This window comes from Tamandua tetradactyla, chromosome 1 (assembly GCF_023851605.1).
Source record: "Tamandua tetradactyla isolate mTamTet1 chromosome 1, mTamTet1.pri, whole genome shotgun sequence".
Classification (NCBI taxonomy): domain Eukaryota; kingdom Metazoa; phylum Chordata; class Mammalia; order Pilosa; family Myrmecophagidae; genus Tamandua; species Tamandua tetradactyla.
The window spans coordinates 207,570,370-207,592,578 of record NC_135327.1 but is presented as its reverse complement, the minus strand read 5'-3'; the positions used below and the strand labels follow the sequence as shown (position 1 = coordinate 207,592,578).

The 22,209-nt window shown below is 37.6% G+C and overlaps 1 protein-coding gene and 1 long non-coding RNA gene across 7 annotated transcripts in view; one reads left to right on the top strand and one right to left on the bottom strand.

Annotated features, from left to right (window-relative positions):
- The window catches only part of LOC143675576 (uncharacterized), a 173,647-nt gene extending 151,972 nt beyond the window's left edge, over nt 1-21,675 (bottom strand). For 2 of the 5 annotated variants that reach the window (XR_013171661.1, XR_013171657.1), the window contains exons 1-3: nt 21,332-21,675; nt 19,715-19,806; nt 14,833-14,922 (exon numbers count right to left, since the gene is read on the bottom strand). This is a non-coding gene — a long non-coding RNA (uncharacterized LOC143675576). Of the gene's footprint in view, nt 1-14,832; nt 14,923-17,627; nt 19,807-21,331 lie in introns of all 5 variants that reach the window. The other 3 variants (XR_013171659.1, XR_013171658.1, XR_013171664.1) reach the window with 3 other exon arrangements.
- Nucleotides 21,676-21,874: 199 nt separating this feature from the next.
- The window catches only part of LARP4B (La ribonucleoprotein 4B), a 115,274-nt gene continuing 114,939 nt past the window's right edge, over nt 21,875-22,209 (top strand). For both annotated transcript variants that reach the window (XM_077151717.1, XM_077151702.1), the window contains exon 1: nt 21,875-22,209. The gene's annotated coding sequence lies outside the window, so the exon portion shown is untranslated.

Sequence of the window (22,209 nt, the reverse complement as noted above, 5' to 3'; positions counted from 1 at the left end):
TTTGTAGTTTTCTTTTTGTTTAATGGCAGCCATTCTTGCAGGTATGAGATGATATCTCGTGGTTTTGATTTGCATTTCCCTTATAGCTAATGAAGATGAACATGTGCTTTTTGGCCATTTGTATTTCCTCTTTGGAAAAATGTCCATTTATCCCTTTTGTCCATTTTACAATTGAGTTGTTTGTTCTTTTGTTGTTGAGTTGCATGATTTTTTATATATATACTGGATATTAAACCCTTGTCAGATATATGGTTTCCAAGTATTTTCTCCTATTAAGTGACTTTTAAGTCTCCTATTAAGTGACTCCTATTAAGGTGACTTTTCACCTTTTCCACAAACTCCTTTAAAGCAGAGAAACTTTTGATTTTGAAGAGTTATTTATCAATTTTTTTCTTTCACTGCTTGTGCTTTGGGTGTAAGGTCTAGGAACCTACCTCCTATTATTAGGTCTTTAAGATGTTTCCCTATAATGTCTTCTAGAAGTTTTATGGTACTAGTTCTTTTATTTATATCTTTGTTCCACTATTAGTTAATTTCTGTATAGGGTGTAGGATAGGGGTCCTCTTTCATTCCTTTGGCTATGGATATCCAGTTCTCCCAGCTCCATTTATTGAAAAGACTATTCTGTCCCAATTAAGTGGATTTAGGGGCATTGTCAAAGATAATTGAACCACTAGATCTGTCAGTCCACTTTCAAACTCTCAATTCAATTCCATTCATCAATATGTCTATCTTTGTGCCATCTTGTATTTTAGAGATATAAGATAGTGCATGTGAAATGTAAATTCAAAATGATAAATAAATGGTATTTATAATTACAATTATTATATAAAAGGATTTGGACTTCTGAAAAAAATGCTGTAAAGGAATATAATATTGGTAAAAATTCCAAATAACACTTTCATCTATATTAATATTACTTAAGCTCGGCAAATTAGATCCAAACAGAATCATTACAGTTTTGTGTACTGTTGTAATGTTTTCCATATTATTATTTTATATACTGAATTCTTTCCCATCTTAATAATCTCTTTTCACCCCATGTTCACTCCTCAGTACTACCATTTCCTTCATGGTCTTTATGGCCTTCATGGCCAAACTGCTTCTTTTGTGTTGTGTGTGTGTGTGTGTGTGTGTGTGTGTGTGTGTGTGAAGTAAGCAAAACATTTATTCCAAAACCTAATGAAAGTGTGCCAAAAACAAAAAAAGAAATAATGCTATTTTAGAAGATAGAAGTACAATTCCTAACTAAAACATATTGAACAGAATCCAGCAGTGTATTAAATGATTAACATATTATGACCAAATGTGCATGTGTGTATTTTTTGGGGGGTTGCAAGGATGCGTCAATTTTAGGAAAACTGTTAACATACATCACTAAATTATATCTATAAAGAAAAAATCATATGATTATTCTAATGTTGAAAAGACAATTAATAAAACATTCAACATTTATTCTTCGTTTTTAAAAAATATTTTTATTGACCTCTTCACACACATACATTCCATACATGGCATATAATCAGTGTCTCACAGTATCATCACATAGTTGTGTATTCATCACCATGATCATTTTTTAAACATTAGCATCACTCCAGAAGACAAAATAAAAAGAAAAGACTCATACGTCCCATACCCCTCCCTCTCATTGACCACGAGTATTTCCAACTATACAATTTATTTTACCCTTTGAACCCCCATTACTTATTTATTTTTCTCCATATGTTTTTACTCATCTGTTCACACCCTGGATAAAAGGAGTATCAAACACAAGGTTTTCACAATCACATGTCACATTGTAAAACTTCTATTTATACAATTGTCTTCAAGAATCAAGGCTACTGGAACACAGTTCAACAGTTTCAGGCACTTCCCTCCAGCACTCCAACACACCATAAACTACAAAGGGACATCTATATAATGCATATGAATAACCTCCAGAATAACCTCTCAACTGTTTGAAAACTCTCAGCCAATGAAACTTTATTTTGTCTCATTTCTCATTCCCTTTTTGGTCAAGAAAGCCTTTTCAATCCCATCATGCTGGGTCCTGGCTCATCCCAGAAGTTCTGTTGCACATTGCCAGGGAGATTTACAACCCTGGAAGTCATGTCTCATGTAGAGGGGAGGTCAGTGAGCTCACCTGCTGAGTTGGCGTAAGAGAGAGGGGCCACATCTGAGCAACAAAAGAGGTTCTCCGGGGGTGACTCTTAGGCCTAATTTTAGCCTAACTTTTGCAGAAATAAGTTTCATAGGAGTGAACTTCAAGATTGAGGGCTCAGCCTATTGATTTGGTTGTCCCTACTGATTGTGAGAATATCAGAAATTCTCCAAATGGGGAAGCTGAATATTCTCCCTTTCTCCCCATTCCCCCCTTTCTCCCCATTCCCCCAAGGGGACTTTGCAAATACTTCTTTATTCACTGCCCAAATTACTCTGGTATATATCAGGGCATCATACTAACCTGAACAAACCAACAAAATCTTATGCCCTATTCAAGATTCCATGTACTTATGGTGTTCAACTAAATTGACCATACAAGTTAAATTAGGTAATGGGCTACTCAAAATATCTATTTTACACCAAATAAACATTTCTCCCTTTGGCCTCACACAGAAGTTTTAAAACGTGGTGATATCACCCTCTACCCTGTATTCTGATCTACCTTAGTCCTATCCAGATCACCTTCATTCATATCTCTAATTGAAGTTGGATCCCTTCTTCGATGTTTGAAACAGTTCCTATATGGGGTACTGTTGACTTTCATAGCTTCAGAGCTCTAACTCTGAGTCTCAGGTGTAACATAAATACTCAGTTTTGGGGAATGACCAGGTTATATAGAAACACCTCAGTACCTCAGAATTTAGAAATAATAGTTACAACTCCTGAATATATATGACTGCTATAAGAGCTTACAATCTAGGACCCTCTATAATAGGCCCCAACCTGATAACCCATGCTCTTGACTTGAGTTCACCGACTTTCTATATTATAGTTAGTCCATATGAGTGAGGATTGATAATATTTGTCTTTTTGTTTCTGACATTTCACTCAACATACAGTCCTTAAGATTCATTCACTTAGTTGCATGCCTCACAACTTCATTCTTTCTTGAGGCTGCTCAGTAGTCCATTGTATGTATGCACCATAGTTCCTCCTTCCATTCCTCAGTCATTGTACCCTTAGGACACCTCCATCCATTATGAATTGTGAACACTGTCACCGTAAACACCAGTGTGCAAATATTCATTCATTGTCTCCAAACTCAGTTCCTCCAGGTATATATTGAGCAAGGGGTTGCAGGATCATATGGCAATCCCACCCCTAGCCTCCTGTGGAACCACCACACTGCTTTCCAAAGAACTGTACCTCTCAGCTTCCCTACTGACAATGAATAGGTACATCTCTTTCTCTGAATTTTCCCTAGTACTTGTTTCTCTCTGTTCACTTTTAAACAGTTCTATTAGCACATCATATAATCCAGCCTAAGTCTATAGACATGCCTTCACCACCATAATCTATATGAAAACATTCCTTTTACTTCCACAAAGAATCCATACCCCTCTCTCATGTTCCTTTGCCTGCTGACATTTAGTTTTGGCATAATTCCTTTGTTACATTCAGTGGAAGCATATTACAGTGTTACTGCTGAGTACAGACCCTAGCTACCATTGATTGTATTTTTTCTGGTATACCATCAATTTTCAACACCTCACAATGTTGACATTCAATTTGTTCAAATAAAAAAAATGTTTTTTTATTTGTACATTTAATCACTATCATTGTCCACTCTAGGTATTCCTAAATTATACCTCAGTCTTTATCCTCTATCTTTCCTTCTAGTTTCATACATATGGCCAAACTTCTTGAAACAACTACCTGTACAAAGATCTCAAACTCAGGACTGTGGCTCAAATAAAACCCTTTGTCTGCACAGCACTTTGAGGATTTGCTTTTTAAACGAATGTGAGTGCCTTCAGGTTGAGTATTTATTCCTTATTTAGCCACAGACACATCACTCCCTATTACTTCATCTCAGCCAGTTCACATATGTGACCCTAAAAGCATTTCTCCCTAAAATTAAAGAGAGAAATATCAAGTCACATACTTATACATTTCAAATTAAGGAAGAAAAGATTCGCAAATTAAGATCTAATTTACTTATCTGTTATTACCTATAATATTTCTAAATATGGTTCCAAACTCTACCTTCAGAAATAGTGAATTATAGACAAAGATAGACAGAGAAATAATTAGCTTGGTTTTGTTCACTCTTTATAAATTACACTATTTTAAATCCTTTGGAAAACCAAATACCTTAGTGAGCGTTGTGAATATCATAAAAATAATCTTCAACTTTCTCACCCTTCAGCTTAGCATTTTTCCAGTTGCAGATTATGACTGTCAGTGAATCATAAAATCAATTTAAAGGATTGCAACAAGAATGATAAAAAAAGAATAGAAATTAGAGCAAATTGCATAAAGTAAATATTACATCAGAAATTTTGCTTCAGTTATGTGCATATGTATGTGTGTGTGTTATAATGTAAACACGTTTCTTGCCATGGGTCATGGTTAAAAAAAGAAGCATGAAAACCGTGCTTTAGCTCACTTTCCCCATAAGTAAAATAATAGATAATTTGCTAGTATATGATTTCTATGGAGCTTGAGAGTTAAAGAAGTACTCTAAAGACAAAATATTTTGAAATATAAAGAAATACTTCTAAAAGAAATGATACATCTAGATATTTGACATAACGAAAAATTTTGAATACATATTTGTCTTTGTGTATATGTTGCATATTTAGTTCATATAACAAATGCATGGAGATTGTAAGTCTCAAAAAGGGTAACACCCAGAATTGGGGATATGGTCCTAAAATATTATCCTTTGAAATTCAAGGTGAAAAGACTGAATACAAATTGGTTTAGATTAGTACTCTACAGAGGAAACACTGACTGTGGTAAGTATCAATGTGTTACTAATGTGACTCAAGTGTTTCACAAATTGGACCAAGGAAACAGTGTTTCTTAAGCTTACACAAAGTGACTATATCCAGAGGAAAGCATGATTAGAACATAATTGATGTATGGAAAATCAAAATTTACTGAACTATACTATATGGCACCTAAGGTATAAACATGTTGTCAAAACAGAGAAACAAAAACAGTTGTCACCATGGAATCCAGAAATGGGAATTTTGGAGTCACTCACATTTTCTCAGTCCCTGCTATGTGCAGAGTACACTGTTAGTGCTTATGTGGAGAAGTCCATGCAGAGACGGCAATGAGAGACAGGAATGCAGTGATTAATAAAATGCAGCCCTAAGGAGTTTAGATAAAAACGGTTTAAAACCCGAAGAAGGATAAAATGTTTGTTTGGGAACCAATTCTTATTTTTATAAGCCTTGCTAATGAAACTGAATTCTTGAATACGCAAAGCTAGGGATAAAATTTTGATTGAATGAAACTCTGAGTCCACTAAATACCTAAATCCCATACAAGTTTCTAGCTTTCTTTTTTAAACAAGGATAAAAATAAGAAAATTTGATATATTTTCTTGGTTGTACAAACCTTGAACCTTCAGATTCTAACTCTGTCTTTCTACTGCCATGGGGTGGCATGGCATTTTCCCCTCCCTTCTAAAACATCTCAAAATGGAAACTACCTAGGGCAAATTAGAGCAGCCAAGTAATTATTTCTGAGGTCTCAAATACAATGATTTAGTAATCCTAAAGCTATGTATCACATTTGAATATGCAAATAAAGGAATTAAGGATTCATTAACAAATTCAGAATTTCTTAATATTAAAGTGGTAATAGTAATTTGATTACTTTAATCTAATGTCTTATTTCACATATATGATGACTAATTATAGGCCATTACCTAGGCAGATATCCTATTCTGAAGATTTAGCCCTAAGGCTGTTCTTTATTATTAACATCTACTTATGTCAACATAAGCGTTTTAAATATTCTACCAAAATGCTTGCCACTTTACAAGCAAAATGAGGCAACATATTTTGAAATGACTTGTATAGGACACAAACTTGTGATACAGTGTAATTATCAACCCAGTAGCAGGTGTAATGATTTACATGGTGATGTTTCTGCATGAGGTAAAGGCTAAAATTAGATTTGTTAGAATTGTACTTTTTGAGGAATGGTGTAAAAGACCTCACCAAGAATTCACAGAAACCTATTAGAGGCTGGTGGATGAGCTAATAATATTGGGGTGATTTCAGTTCAGCAAACATTTAACAATCACTAGTCAAGATTTTAAACACACACACACACGCACACACCTAATTTGAAGCTTCTATACAAGCAGTAAGTGCTGTGGTAAAGGTACACACTTTACCACAAGATCACAAGATAACAAGGAAAGGACTCCTAACCCAGCCTAGAATTGGGATTGGGCAAGTATTTTTAGCCAAAACTGCCAGAGGAGGTAATAGCATCTGAATTAAGTCTTGAAAGAAGTAAAAGAGAACTGGCAAAGAAGGAAGAGTAGAGCAATCCAGTAAAGGAAACAATTTGGGAAAAGGTAAATAAATGTGAAATGGCACAGCCTGTTCAGGAAACTACAGTTGGTTTCATACTCAGAGAGCAGAACATTTGAGGGCCCAACAGGTGACTATAGTTAATATCTAAAAATGGAACCTATTATTATTCAGAGTTCCTTTCCTAGACTCCATAAACTCAAAATGACTAGCACATAGGTCTGTCCCCTCCAAGTGGGGTGTATGGAGCTGCCATCCACTCACACTGACCTGAGCAGTTTGGCCTCCCTCTGAGACTGGCCAAATGGAATCTCTTCCTTGCTCTTTTGGACCCTTTGGGCTGTGGAGGTCCTGGTTGCAAAAGCTGAAGAACTGAGATGCACAGAGCCAGAGACTACACTGGCTGGTGCAAACAGCTTAACATACCCCTTTCCAAGTGGAAGCCCAAAACCCTCAGGAGTGCACGGACGGGGAGACAGGGACTAGAAAGTCTGCCTGAGCTGCATCCCATACTATCAGCTCCCATGGCGCATCTCCACAACCCCGTGAACCACACCCCATGCTCCTAGGCACCAGTGTAACATTCGCAACCTGTGCCTATATCTATGCTGCAACACATCCCTGCACTATTGAGCCCCACCCCATACCCCACATCCTGCTCCAGATCCATCCTGCAAATACAAAGCTTTAGACTACTGAAGAAAATCAACTTACAAAGTAAACCCATAAAGATATTTACATGCCTTGAAGACAACAGAAGTTCAATAAGCATACCATGATGTAGACAGATATAGCCTAGTCTAAAGTCCAAATTAAAACATTGAAGGAGACACAGACTTTAGAACAACTAATTGAAGATGTTCATATAACTCTACTAAATAAAATAAATGAGATGGCTAATTACATAAAGGAGATCAAGAAGACACTAGAAGAACATAAAGAGGAATGTGAAATAAAAAAATAGCAGATTATCACAGAGATTAAAGCTGCAGTAAACCAAATAAAAAATATACTCGAGACACACAACAGCAGATTTGAAGAGGCAGAAGGAAGAATAAGTGGACTAGAGGACAGGACAACTGATTTCAAACACAAAAAAGAGCAAATGGCAAAAAAGATGGAAAAATTTGAATTAGATCCCAGGGAAATGAAAGGCAAAACAGAGTGCACAAATATAAGAATCACTGGTGTCCCAGAAGGAGACAGGAAGATTAGTTGAGGATATAAGGGGGGGAACTTCTCAACTCTTATGAAGGACATGAATATGCAAACCAAAGAAGCCCAATGAACTTCAAAAAGAATTAATCCAAATAGGCCTTCCCCAAGACACATTCTAATCAGTTTGTCAAATGTTGAACAGAAGCAGAAAATCCTGAAAGAGGCAAGAAAAAAACAATCTACTACATATAAGGGAAACCACATAAGACAGAGTTCAGACTACTCGTTTGACACTATGGAGGCAAGAAGGCAGTGGTATGATATATTTAAGATCCTGAAGAGAAAGACTTTCAGCCAAGAATTCTGTACCCAGACAAACTGTCCTTGAAAACTGAGGGAAAGATTAAAATGTCACGGTAAAAACAAATCCCGAAAGAATCTGTCAATAAGAGACCAGCTCTACAAAAAATACTAAAGGGAGTTCTGCCAATTGAAAAAAAAAGACAGGAGAGGAGATCTGGAGGAGGGCACAGAATTGAAGAGTATGAGTAAGTTGATTCAAGAAACACCTTTTCAATAATCACTTGGAACTTTAACGGACTAAACTTACCAATTAAAAGATTCAGATTGGCAGAATGGATTAAGAAATATAATCCAGCTAAATGCTGGCTTAAAAGAGACTCATTTTAGACACAAGGATACAAATAGCTTGAAAGTGAAAGGATAGAAAAAGATGTTCCATGCAAGTTGTAACCAGAAGAAAGCAGGAGCAGCTATATTACTATCAGACAAAACAGACTTTAAATGTAAAGACATCATAAGAGCAAAAGAAGGACACTATATATTAATGAAAGGGACAATTCACCAAGAAGAAATAACAATCATAAGTGTTTATGCTCCCAATCAAGGAACTCCAAAGTATATGAGGCAGACATTGGCAAAACTGAAGGCAGCAACAGATGTTGCAATAACAATAGTAGGAAACTTTAATACACTACTCTCCTCTATAGACAGAACAACCAGACAGAAAATCGATAACAAACAGAGAACTTAAACAACTTGATAAATGAATTAGACCTAACAGACATATATAGGTCATTACACCACAAAACACAAGGATACACATTTTTCTCTATGCTCATGGAACATTCTCCAGAATAGATCATATGCTGGGACACAAAATAGGTCTTTATAAATTTAAAAACATTGAAATTATTCAAAGCACTTTCTCTCATCACAATGGAATGAAGCTGATTATCAATAACCACCAAAGAATGAAAACTCTCAAAAAATATATGGAGATTAAATAACACACTCTTAGACAACCAAGAAGAAATTGCTAGAGAAATCAGTAGATTTTTGGAGAGAATGAAAACAAGAATACAACAAATCAGAACTTACGGGATGAAGCAAAGACTGTGCTGTGAGGGAAATTTATTGTGCTCAATACCTATATTAAAAAACAAGAAAGAGGGTGGGGAATGGTGGCTCAGTGGCAGAGTTCTCACCTGCCATACTGGAAACCTGGGTTCGATTCCTAGTGCCTGCCCATGGGGAAAAAAAATAGCAAGAAAGAGCAAAAATCAAGGACTTAACTGCTTACCTGGAGGAACTTGAGAAAGAACAGCAAACTAACCCCAAAGAAAAGAGAAGAGAAATAACAAAGATTAAAGCAGAGGTAAATGAATGGGAGAACAAAAGAACAATAGAAAGAATCAATAAAACCAAAAGTTGGTTCTTTGAGAAAATCAATAAAATTAATGGACCACTAGTGAGGCTGGCAAAAAAAAAAAAAAAAGGATGCAAATGAACAAAATCAGGAATGAGAAGGGGTACATTACCACAGACCCTGAAGAAATAAATCATAAGATGATACTATGAACAACTCTATGCCAACAAACTAGACAACTTAGATGAAGTGGATAAATTCCTGGAAACACATAAACAAGATACATTGACTCAGAAAGAAAAATAGAAGATCTCAACAAACAGTCATAAGTAAAGAGACTCAATTCGTCAACAAAAAATATTCCTACAAAGAAAAGCCCAGGGCCAGATGGCTTCTGAGGGGAATTTGATTAAACACTCCAAAAAGAGCTAACACCAATCCTGCTCAAACTTTTCCAAAAAACTAGAGAAAAAGGAAAACTGTATAACTCAATTTATGAACCTAACATCATTTTAATACCAAAACCGAGTAAAGATGCTATAAGAAAGGAAAACTACAGGCCAATCTCCTTAATGAACACAGATGCAAAAATCCTCAAGAAAATACTAGCGAATCGAATCCAACCACACATTAAAAGAATTATACACCACAACCAAGTGGGGTTTATACCAGGAATGCTCTTAGGTTCAACACAAGAAAATCAATTAATGTAATACTGTACATTAACAAGAGAAAGGGAAAGATCACATGAGCATCTTGATTGATGCTGAAAAACCATTTGACAAAATTCAACATCCTTTTCTGATAAAAACACCTCAAAACATAGGAATCAAAGGTAACTTCTTCAAAATGATAAAGGGCATATATGAAAAACTGATAGCCAGCATTGTACTCAATGCAGAAAGACTGAAAGCTTTCCCCCTAAGATTAGGAACAATACAAGGATGCCCTCTGTCACTGCTGTTATTCAACATTGTACCAGAAGCTCTAGCTAGAGTAATCAGGTAGGAAAAAGAAATAAAAGGCAACCAAATTGGAAAGGAGGAAGTAAAACTTTCATTATTTGCAGATGACATGATACTATACTTAAAAAATCCTGAGAAATCTACAAAAAGTTACTTGAACTAATAAAAAATTCAGCAAGGTAGTGGGATATAAAATTAATGTGCAAAAATCAGTAACATTTCTATTCACAAGCAATTACCTAACTAAGAAGTCAGTTAAGGAAAAAATTCCATTTCAAATAGCAACTAAAAGAATCAAGTACCTAGGAATGAATTTAACTAGGGACATTAAGGACTTGAATATCGAAAACTATATAACATTGCTAAAAGAAATCAAAGAAGATCTAGGTAGGTGGAAAGACAGTTTCTGCTCATGGATAGGAAGGTTAAATATGGTTGTCAATTCTACCTAAATTGATCTACAGATTCAATGCATTTCCAGTCAAAATACCAACAACCTACTCTGAAGACTTGGAAAAGCTAGTTACCAAATTTGCCTCAAAGGGAAAGAGACCCTGAATAGCTAAAAAGCATCCTAAAAAAAGAAGAACAAAATGGGAAGATTAATACTTTCCAATTTTAAATTTTATATAGGGGGTGCAAGGGTAGTTCAGTGGTAGAATTCTCACCTGCCATGCAGGAGACCATGTACTTCCTGAAACAAACAAACAAGCAAAACAAACCAACAGAACAAGTCAATAAAAATTCAAAAAATGGTGCAGCAATAATGGAATACTCACATGGCAAAATAATGAAATGTAAAAATAATAATAATAATAATAATGAAATGTGACCCTGCCATACAGTATACAAAAAAAAAAATTAGTATAAAGCCACTGTGTTCAAAACAGCATGATACTGGCACAAAGACAGAAGTATTGACTAATGGAATCTAATCGAGAGTACAGAAATAAACCACCAAATCTATGGTCAACTGATTCAAGGCCTCCAAATCCACTGAACTAGGACAAAATAGTCTTTTCAATAAATGTGCATGGGAGAACTACATATCAATAGCCAAAAGAATGAAAGAGGACCCTTACATTACACCCTATACAGAAGTTAACTCAAAGTGGAACAAACACCTAAATATAAGAATTAGTACCATAAAGCTCCTGGAAGAAAATGTAGGGAAACATCTTCAAGATCTAGTAATAGGAGGTAGCTTCCTAAATTTTATACCCAAAGCACAAGTAACAAAAGAAAAACTAGGTAAATGGGAACTCCTCAAAATCAAATACTTCTGCACTTCAAAGACTTTGTCAAAAAGGTGAAGAGGCAGCCAACTCAGTGGGAGAAAATATTTGGAAATCACCTATCAGACAAAGGTTTGATTTCCTGTATATACAAGGAAATCATACAACTCAACAACAAAAGAACAAACAACTCAATTATAAAATGGGCTAAAGATATGAATAGGCATTTTTCTGAAGAGCAAATACAGATGGCTCAAAAGCACATGAAGAGATGCTCATTTTCACTGGCTATAAGGGAAATGCAGATCAACACTACAATGAGATACCACCTCACACCTACAAGAATGGCTGCTATTAAACAAACAGGAAACTGTTTGTTGTTGGAGAAGACTGTGCAGAAATTGGGACACTTATGCACAGCTGGTGGGAATGCATAATGGTACAGCTACTATGGAAGAGTTTGGCAGTTCCTTAGAAAACTAAATATTGAATTGCCCTATGACCCAACAATAGCACTACTTAATATACTCCCAGAAAAGCTGAAAGCAGTGACACAGACATTTGCACACCGAAGTTCAAAGCAGCATTATTCATAATCTCCAAAAGATGGAAATAATCCAAATGCCCATGAACAGAGGAGTGGATTAACAAAATGTGGTATATACATACGGTGGAATATTATGCAGCAGTAAGATGAATGATGTCCTGAAGCACATGACAAGATGGATGAGCCTTGAGGACATAATGGTGAGTGAAATAAGCCAGACACAAAAGGATAGATACTGTATGACTCCACTTTAAGACCATGGTAAAGGTAAAATCAGAGGCTTATAATATAGAACATAGGGGCTTAGAGATATGTAGAAGCTAGAGATGGGTGAACTGTTAGCTAATGAGGTTGAACTAGTGTGTTTATAAGTAATATTACCATATTGAAGGTGAACATGAATGAAAGGGGATATATAGACCTGTGTATCCCACGGATCAACACTACAAATATAAACAAGTTCTTGTATGAACTACTTCATAGGTATGATTCTTGTAGAATATTTTAAATTCAGGATATAGGGGGAAAACTGCTATTGCACACTATGGACTATGTTAAACAGGAAAACATCAGCAGGACCACAGCATTATGAGGGGTAAATAATGGTAGGAGGGACAAGAGTTAAGGGGAGGTTTAGATTTCCTATTTGGTGAGTGTGTGTTTATTTTACCTTTCTCTTGGCAACAATGAAATATCTAAAATTGAGAATGTTGGTAGATTGTGGACTTTGGATATTATACATGATGCCTAATGAATGCAGGTGGCTGAAGGATGCACTGACTGGGTAGATTGGCCAACCATGCTGTATACACATGGTTGAATACTGTGCTGCTACAAAAAGGATCAAAGTTGTGAGGCATGCAACATTGTAAACGAAACTGTGAGACATTTGGTGAGGCAAAATAAGCCAAAAACAAATGAGCAATTATTGTATGGTCTCCTTTAGAAAATGCTCATAACAAAACAGGGGCCTAGATTGTAAGCTCTTATGGCAGTCAGAATTAGTCCAGAGTGGTAATTATTATTTCTGGATTTTGAGAGGCTGTTTTATATATCTATAACCTGGTATTTAAAGATACGAATGAAGCTGATCAGGTCAGGATTGAGGTAATTCAGAACACAGGGGTAAGGAAGACATTGTCTACATTTTAGAATCTCACCTATTCTTTGAGACCAAAGGAAATTTTGTCTGGAATCTAAATTTTCTGTAGCACATAATCTAACTCAACCTGTCTAGATAGCTCATTTAAACAATCAAAACACAGGGAGCCCAGAATAAGAATGAAGGCCTTTAATCCTGCATAGCTTAATGTAATGCCTGAATACATCCTAGAATATATTAAATAGATACTCAAAAAGTATTGGCAAAGTCCCTTGAGGGATGGGAGAAGAAATATGGAATTATTAAACCTTACCCTTTATGGGGAAACCTTTGATACTGTGTCAAACATTGGAGTCACCCAGGTCAATAGGTGAAGCCCTTGATCTTGCGGCTTATTCTTTGAAACTTATATATATAGTGGAGAAGCTTAGCCTGCCTATAGGTATGCCTAAGGGTTACTTCTGGAGGGCCTCTTTTTTTGCTCAGATGTGGCCTCTCTCTAAGCCCAACTCTGCAAGAGAAACCATTGCTCTCTCCACTATGTGGGACATGACATTCAGGAATGAAAGTCTCCCTGGTAGCATGGGAGATGACTCTTAGGGATGAGCCTGGTCCTGGCACCGTGGGGTCAACAATGCCATCTTGACCAAAAGTGGGAAAATAAGTGTAACAAATAAGGTATCAGTGGCTGAGAGAGTTCAAATAGAGTCAAGAGGCTACTCTGGAGGTCATTCTTAACAAGCTTCAGTTAGACATTGCTACCTACAATAACTTGCCAAACCCCAAACAAAACCATTCCTGCCAGTCCTGAAGAATACCTAGGGTATTATATAAGATTTTACAAAAGTACCATGCACTATGGTAGCTTTCCAGAAACCTACAACCTCCAGATGGATCCCTGGACCACATATGTCTTCAAATGCAGAGAGGCCAGCTTTTCAAGAACATCAGCTAGTTCCACCCACCCCCCCATTCCATATTGTTGACAGCCCCTTCCAACATGAAAAAGTTAGAATGACCATAGTCCAAATACCTGATGATGGAGTTATACTGTGAAGTTAGGCTTTAACAAATGAGTATGAGTGCTGAATCAGCATATTGATATTTCTTTTAGTCTCCAGTACTTCAGAGCAGCTAGAAATAAAAACCCAAAACTCTGGAATTGTAACCCATAACAAACTCTGAAATCTGTTCTACAACTAATTGTTGGAATGTACTTTGAAATTTATTGCTTTTTTGTATATTTGTTATTTTTCACAAAAAAAGAAGAGGAATAAAATAGAGAAAACAGGATTTAACAAATGAATATGACTGCTGAAATCAATACATTGATATTTCTTTTGGTCTTCAGTGTCTTACAGCAGCTAGAAGAAAAAATGAAAAATCGTGGAACTGTAACCCATACCAAATCTTAAAATCTGTTGTACAATTACCTGTTAAAATGTACTGGGAAATTTATTGCTTTTTTGTATTTATGTTATTTTTGCATAATAAAAAAAATTACTAGCAAATAAAATGGCCACCCCCATCTTTGATTACTAGGTATTGAGTAGGAGTACCATTTCTTAAGTAGAGGTAGCGATTCTCTTCATTAGGAAAGCCTTCAGAGGGAGTGAAGAACCATACTTCTCAGGGATATTCTGTGTTTCTTACCTTGGTATAGTGGATGGGAAGGGACTTGGCACCACTTCTTGCTCCAGTGATTCTAGAATGCCCTGAAGAGCTGGTGGCTGAAAGGGGGCCCTGGAATCAAATTTCAGCATGGGGGGCGGAGAGGGGAGAACGTTGAGTAAAGTAGAGATGAAAGTAAGAGGGATATTTAGCGCTTTACATGCTTAGACTAAAACTTTGGGAACAGAGAACAACATCTAGATATAAACCTTTTTTCCCATTAAAGCAATGCCTCACATGTCTTAGAAGTTGAGTGCCCATGAATGTTGGCTTAGATAAATCACATTTACTTTGCTAGGTCTCAAGGGATTCAAGCTTTTTCGCTATAAGAAATTAACAAAATACTTCCTAAATCTGATTATCTGGCTAAAATATCTAATCTCAAACTATGTGGTCTCTCCAAAGTATCATCTCATTAATTATCAGAGCTGTAATCAGGCAGGCAAGCATTGTGAAAATAGACTCTTTCCTCATATCTAAAGTGACAATTTTATTCCCATATGCAGATAGGTACTCTGTCGGTCAAATATCCCAGAGGATATCACTCAGGAAACAATATGAATGTCAGCTGCAACCCAGGCAGCCTGGGCCCAGAAAAGGAGTTACTTTCAAAGGAAACAAATCTGACTACAGAAGCCTTGAAAGACCAGCCTGTGTCTTTACTGTAAATTTTCATGAAGGAGCTAACCCAAGAATTTTACAAGCATACCACAAAAAGAAAGTTTCTCAAAAACTCTCTAGGTATGGTACCCTCTTTCCAAAATTCCATTCATGCAAATCCCAAAATCTTTTCTGCATGCTCCCATGCCTATAGTTCTTTCATTATCTCTCTGCCCATACTCAAGTTTATCCTCCTTCCTCAGCCCTGCACTCCTCACCCCTTGGCTAGTACTTGCCAACACAACTCTACTCACCCTTCCCCTTCCCCCAGTTTCCCAAGATGCTCTAAGTTGACTGCAAGGCCCATAGGTTTTGTCCAGGCCTCCTGTGTTCCTTGGAGAAGCATGTGCATTCTCCTGGGAAATGTAGCCCTTCTCTTTGACTGCTGTTGAGCAATAAATTTTCAAGGAATATTTATGGCAAATTAAAATCTTTCATCTCACTACAATATTTTATTATGGAGAATTTTAAACAGATACAAAAGCAGGAAGAATAGTTTCATGAACCCCCATGTATCCATCACCCAACATTATCAATTTTCAACACAACAGCTTGCTCCATTATTTCTTATATATTCGTACCAAACTCCTCCCCTTTAGATTATTTTAAAGCAAATCCTAGACATAGTATCATGTCATTCATAACAGTATCAATATATCTATCTAAAAGTGATTTTCTTTTAGAGTTTCAAATTTATAGACAAGTTGCAACCACTTATATATATCCTTCATCTAGATTTACCAATAAAGATTTTGTCACACTGTTTCTATGACTGTATGTCTCTATTTCACTGAACTATTTTAAAGTTGCAGATGTCTTGACTCCTCATTCCTAAATACCTCAACTTTGTATCTGCTAAGATCAAAGACATTCTTTTACATAAAAATTATCCAGTTCAAAAAATTTAACCTGATTATAAGACAGATATACAACTCATATTCAGATTCCAGTAATGTCTTTTATAATAAATTTTTACCCCTGATCTAGGGTCTAACTCAGGATTACATATTACATTTACTTTTTTTTTTTTTTTTTTTTTTTTAAAGACAGAGAGAAGGAAGGAAGGATAGAAGGAAGGAAAGGAAACATCTTTAAACATTTTCTTGTTTTATTGTATTTTGTTTGTTTGTTTGTTTTTTACATGGGCTGGGGCCGGGAATCGAACCGAGGTCCTCCGGCATGGCAGGCAAGCACTTTGCCCGCTGAGCCACCGCGGCCCGCCCTACATTTACTTTTCATGTCTCCTTAAACTTCTTTAATTTGGAAAAAATTTTCAACGTTTCGCTGTCTTTTATGACCTTGATATTTTTAAAGAATATGGGCCAGTTGTTTGGCAGAACTCCCTAAATTGGAGTTTGTCTGGTCATGCCTAATGATTTTACTCAGGTTATACATTTTTGGCAGAAATACCCCCACACAAAGCTGTTGCTGTGTTCTTAGTGTGTTCTATCAGGAGGCACAATGAAGTCATTTTTTTCTATAATTGAAGACTACTTAAGATGGTGTACAGGTTTGAAACTGTTATGTACCCCAGAAAAGCCATGTTCCATATTCTTAAATCTTGATTCAATACTGTTGGGTGAGATTTTTTTAAGTTGTTTCCACAGAGATGTGACCCACCCAATTGTGGGTGGTACCTTTTGATTAAGCGATTCAAAGGTGGATCCTTATTGGAGTCCTTTAAGAGGGAACCATTTTGGAAAAAGTTTCAGAGCTAACTTAGGAGATGCAGTAGGAAAATGTCCCCAGGGAAACCTTTTGACAGAGAGGCTGGGAGAGAAAGCTAGCAGACATTGCTGTGTGCCTTTCTGACAGACAAACCCCAAATGTCATCAGCCCTTTCTTAAGTCAAGGTATGTTTCTCTGAATGCCTTAGTTTGGGCATTTTACATCCTTTGAACTTTAAACTTGTAACTTAATAAATTCCCTTTGTAAAAGCCATTCCATTTCTGGTCTATTGCATTTCTATTACTGTGACTTTCTGGAACTGGAGTTGTACCACAACTTAAAAACTTTTATGGGATACCTCTTTAACTCATAATAAAATCTTGGTTCATAATCAAATCCAAACATCTTAAATGCCTTACAAGACCCCTTCAGGTTCTTGCCTTGCTTACCTTTCTTGTGCCCTCCATGCAGTCTCACCAACTTAACTTTATGCTGTCATGTTAAAATACTTCCTGTTCTCTGAGCAGGCCTGACCTCTCACAGACCTTCCGATTTACCAGGTAGGTAGGAACCTTCTTCCTGAAAGATTTGTCAGCAGCCCCTCCACTCTTTGTCTCTTTAGCCTTGTTTAATTATTTTCTGATTCCTTGCCAAAGTGGGTTAAGGGCCCCTCCCATGAACTTGCAACTGGTACACAACCCCATAACACTATTCATTTTTAACCTTGTAGATTTCTTGTCTGGCTTTTCCACTAGATTGTAAACTCCTTGAGGGCAGAAAATGTATTTTGACCTTTGTTGTGTTCACAGCACTTTGCACAGTCCCTGACACACAGTAATTAATGGGTAAATGAATAGTTCTAAATTATTAGAAATGAATTTTTGAGCAGTGTGGCTCATTCAATTGAGTTTGCTAATACACAAGTAAGGTAATTTTCAATAATATATGCAATGGACATGAGAAGGTAAATTTATTTTGCACAGAAAATGCTGGAAGAATAAAAGAATGTTGTCAGAATACTAGCTGAAAAATGGCCTTTCCTAACAGAATAATGCCTTGCTTTCTTCATTGGTTAATTCAACAGATTACATGGGTCACAAAAAATGTAAACAGATACATTGAGTTTGCTAATATACAAGTAAGGTAATTTTCAATAATATATGCAATGGACATGAGAAGGTAAATTTATTTTGCACAGAAAATGCTGGAAGAATAAAAGAATGTTGTCAGAATACTAGCTGAAAAATGGCCTTTCCTAACAGAATAATGCCTTGCTTTCTTCATTGGTTAATTCAAAAGATTACATGGGTCACAAAAAATGTAAACAGATACACTGTGATCATCTCTACCCTGGAGGAACTGATCATTTGGTTGGAGTAAGAGTCATTTAAATAGAAAACTATAATACAATGCTATGAATACCTTACTAGAGATATGAACAGAGTGCTAACAAAACTCAGAAAGAAGCCCAGTTATCTAAAAGGATATGTACTTGGGTGACATTTGATCTGTAACCTGAAAAATAAACAAGATTTTACCAGAAGTAGAAGTAAAGGGAGGACAAAGAGAATAGCATATGTGAAGGACCTATAAAGGACCTAAAGTATTCTGGAATAAAAAGACATTCTATTCTAAAGAAATTCCATGCTTTACTTAGCAAGCTACAAAACTAGGAGACCAGTGCTCCTTCTGTTTTATTTTTTAATAGGACATCACACACTATGGTAATTACTGGTTTATTTGCTTTTAAGTAAACTGTACATTCCGAGAGTGTAAAGCCTGTGTTTTATTCAAGTCTAGACCCAGCAATTACCACAATGTCATAAAAGAAAAAGCTTGTTAAATGAATGTGATTGGAAGGTTAGGGTATCTAGTTGGATGGGTGGTAGGAAAGGAATTGTTAAGAGCTGGGCAAAGACAGACTAGGACTAGTTTCTTAAATAGAATTTGGACTTTATTCTCTAGGAAGACAACAGGGAACAATTGAAGAAGGCATTTAATTAAAGGAATATCATGATGAGATTTTTAAGGAAAATGTTGGTTAGCACTAAAAGATGGACCAGTGTAAGGAAACACTGCAGAAAGACAGGTTATGATGCTATTAAAGCAAAACAGGTAAGAAATAAGAGGAAGCTAAACTACCCTATGGGGAGAGGAGGTGACTGAGAGAAGGAAGTTTTTATGTAGAACTGACAGAATTTCTAATGATTTGATGTGGGAAATCAGTAAAAAGTTGGGGGTGACCTTAGTTTGAGAAATTCATATTAAATTTTAAATTGATCTTATCTTTCTAAATATAGATGCCATAAAAATGTTTGCTGTTGTTTATTTTTATGTTATAGCCTTACATCCTAAAGTAAAAATGGATATTTCTTTTGAAACAAGAAAAAAAAATCATAGAATGCCATTTCAGTATTTTAGTATAAGGTATTCCAAATTATTTAGATAAGTTTCTTTTGTAAGTTGGATGCACTTATCTGTATATCAAAATGTATAGCTCAAAATAGATAGAAAAAAAGATAAATGTTTAACTTACCAACTTTGGAGGAGAATTCCCAATCTTTCGAATTTATGCCATATCACTGGGCCTATGAGTGATTTCATGGACAAAGAGTAGACACCCACAGTCTGAAAGGTTACAAATGGAGGTAAACACAAATGAGGCAGCTAAGCAATTATACTGCAACATATTGAGAGGGTTCTCATGGAAAACCAGCTTTAAATCCTATTTTTCCTGAATTATGTACAATAACATGTACAATAGTAGAGGAGAAAACCTGTCTTCTTTGTTTATTATCTTTAAAAACAATGTTACAAGAATAATTAACTTGCAATTTTTCCTAAAGTTACAATGTGACAACATATCACAAAGCAAAAGATATTCAATACTAAAGGAAATACACAATACACACAAGACCTGGAGTTCTAGGAGTCTTTTTCCCAAAGACTTTTTTCTGAAACAGAATTGAATATTGTGAGTAGGAACAACATCAACAACAACAAAAAAGCACAGGTACACAGATAAGCATGGATATAATGACCCAGAGAAGCCTTTTTAATCAGGGAAAAATCCTAAAATTTGGAAAAATTCACATATTTGAATAAGAATGTGTGTACATACACATATATGAATCAGACTAAGTATACAGGAAATTAGGCTGCAAGCTTAAAGGAAATATAACATATTTTCTCTTTGGTTTATCTTTGTTTTTTCCCCATAAAAATGATTGGGGGTGATGAAGGTTATTTGTATCTTCTAGGCCAGCCCCTGTAACAGTTTCACTTAAATCGCAAAGAACGCAACTGTGTGACATTGAAAACACCATTCCGTGGTTTAATACCGGACCAGGAAACTGCAGGGAGGTTTAGAGTTAATAGCTGGAGCGATAACCGTTTTGTAGGTCCTTAATATGAACCAACAATCAGCAATATTCTATTCACAGCTGCCTCCAATGAGGAAAAAAAAATGTACGGATAGCATGTGGGTCACTATCAAGTACGATGACTACTGTACTGGGAAAGTAAGATAGTGTTGGTACAGACTTTGTTGAATCAAGCCTCAGGAAGAAAGGGGCTAAACATTTACTGAACACCTACTAACGTGCAGGATTTCATTGTTATCTCATTAAGGACCTAATTGTCTGAGGGATATTATATTTCTATGATCAAAAGGCATCCAGGCCCAGTTAGCAGGTAACTCAATTCACGTTAGGGCGGAAGACAAAGAATTCCGGTAATTTACAAGTTGGGGCCAACTGAAAACTATTCGGCAATTTAATCACTTTAGTGAAAAGTAACCACTCAAAACAAGGGATAACATTTTAGAGGTTGACGAGACGAGGACGGTTTCAAGGGAGAAGTTAAACTAGGTAAGAAAGCAAATAAAGCAACTGCATTTCGCACTATAAATATAAAGAAGCTCCCTTCTTTGACAGCTCAGATTCAGTCCTGCGTATCTCTAGTTTGCTGAATACCGGGTGCATCTCACTTCGCTCAGCCGCTGGTTCTGGGTAAAGGCACTGGTTCCGCGAGGCTCGCGAGGCCCCGACATTGGTGGGGCGCGGCTGCCCGCGACCCCACGGTGGGGATGCGGGGCTCGGAGACTTGAGGCCATTGCAGTGATCACAACGCTGGCTGCGTTTTTCCGTAATACCTGGCATCGCCCGCCTCGGAGCCGCCGGAGCTGGGATCAGCCGGAAGCCCGGGCCCACGGGTATTGCCCCAGCAATTGCTGGAGAAACGTCTGGGCTCTGCACACCGCCGCTGTCCGGGTGGTCGGCCAGAGGCCGGAAGAATTCCCACCCCGTCCGGCGTGTGCTCTCCCCTCAATGCCGCCCAGAGTTGGAGAGGAGGGAGAGAGACCAGTCCCACCGCTGAGAGCCGGTAGGGTGGAAACTTCTCTTAGCCTCGTCTCCCAGCCTCACGGTAGCTACGCAGAGCCGGCGGCGTCGGTGGCCGCGGCAGCAGCAGCGTGCTGACCCGCACCAATCAGAGGCCTGGACCGGGAGGGTACGCGCGCCGGAGTAGCGGGAGGAGTGGGGAATGGGGTGGGCGGGAGGCTCGTCCAATTGGGGAGCCGCGTCAGCATGACGTGAGGCTCTCCCGGCCTCCGAGCCCGCCAGTCTCTTGGGCTCTGTGGGTGAGTGAGAGGGGGAACTGGGCGGAGGGGAAGGGGAAGGCGGGATTTCCGCCAGAGTCCCGGAAGTGGGAGGCTGTGTGTTCTCATGCGAACGGGAAGGAGCGTTGGGGAATTGGAGTGTCGAGGTTGAGACATTTTCGGGCCCGAAAGGGGAAGAATCCGCTGTCGCCGCCGCCGCCAACCCGCGCCGCTCCCCACCCTGCCCTCCCCCTCCTTCCCGGCGCCCGCCCGCTCCGCCTCTTCCTTCCCTTTCCCTTCCCCTCCCTTTCCTCTCGCCCCAGTCCCCGCGTGTGGCGCGGTCGCCGGGGGCAGCCAGGGCTGCGGCGGAGGAGCCCGTGGCCGGGGTCAGACAGTGGCGGCGGCGGCGGCTGTGGCTGGGACGGCGCTGACAG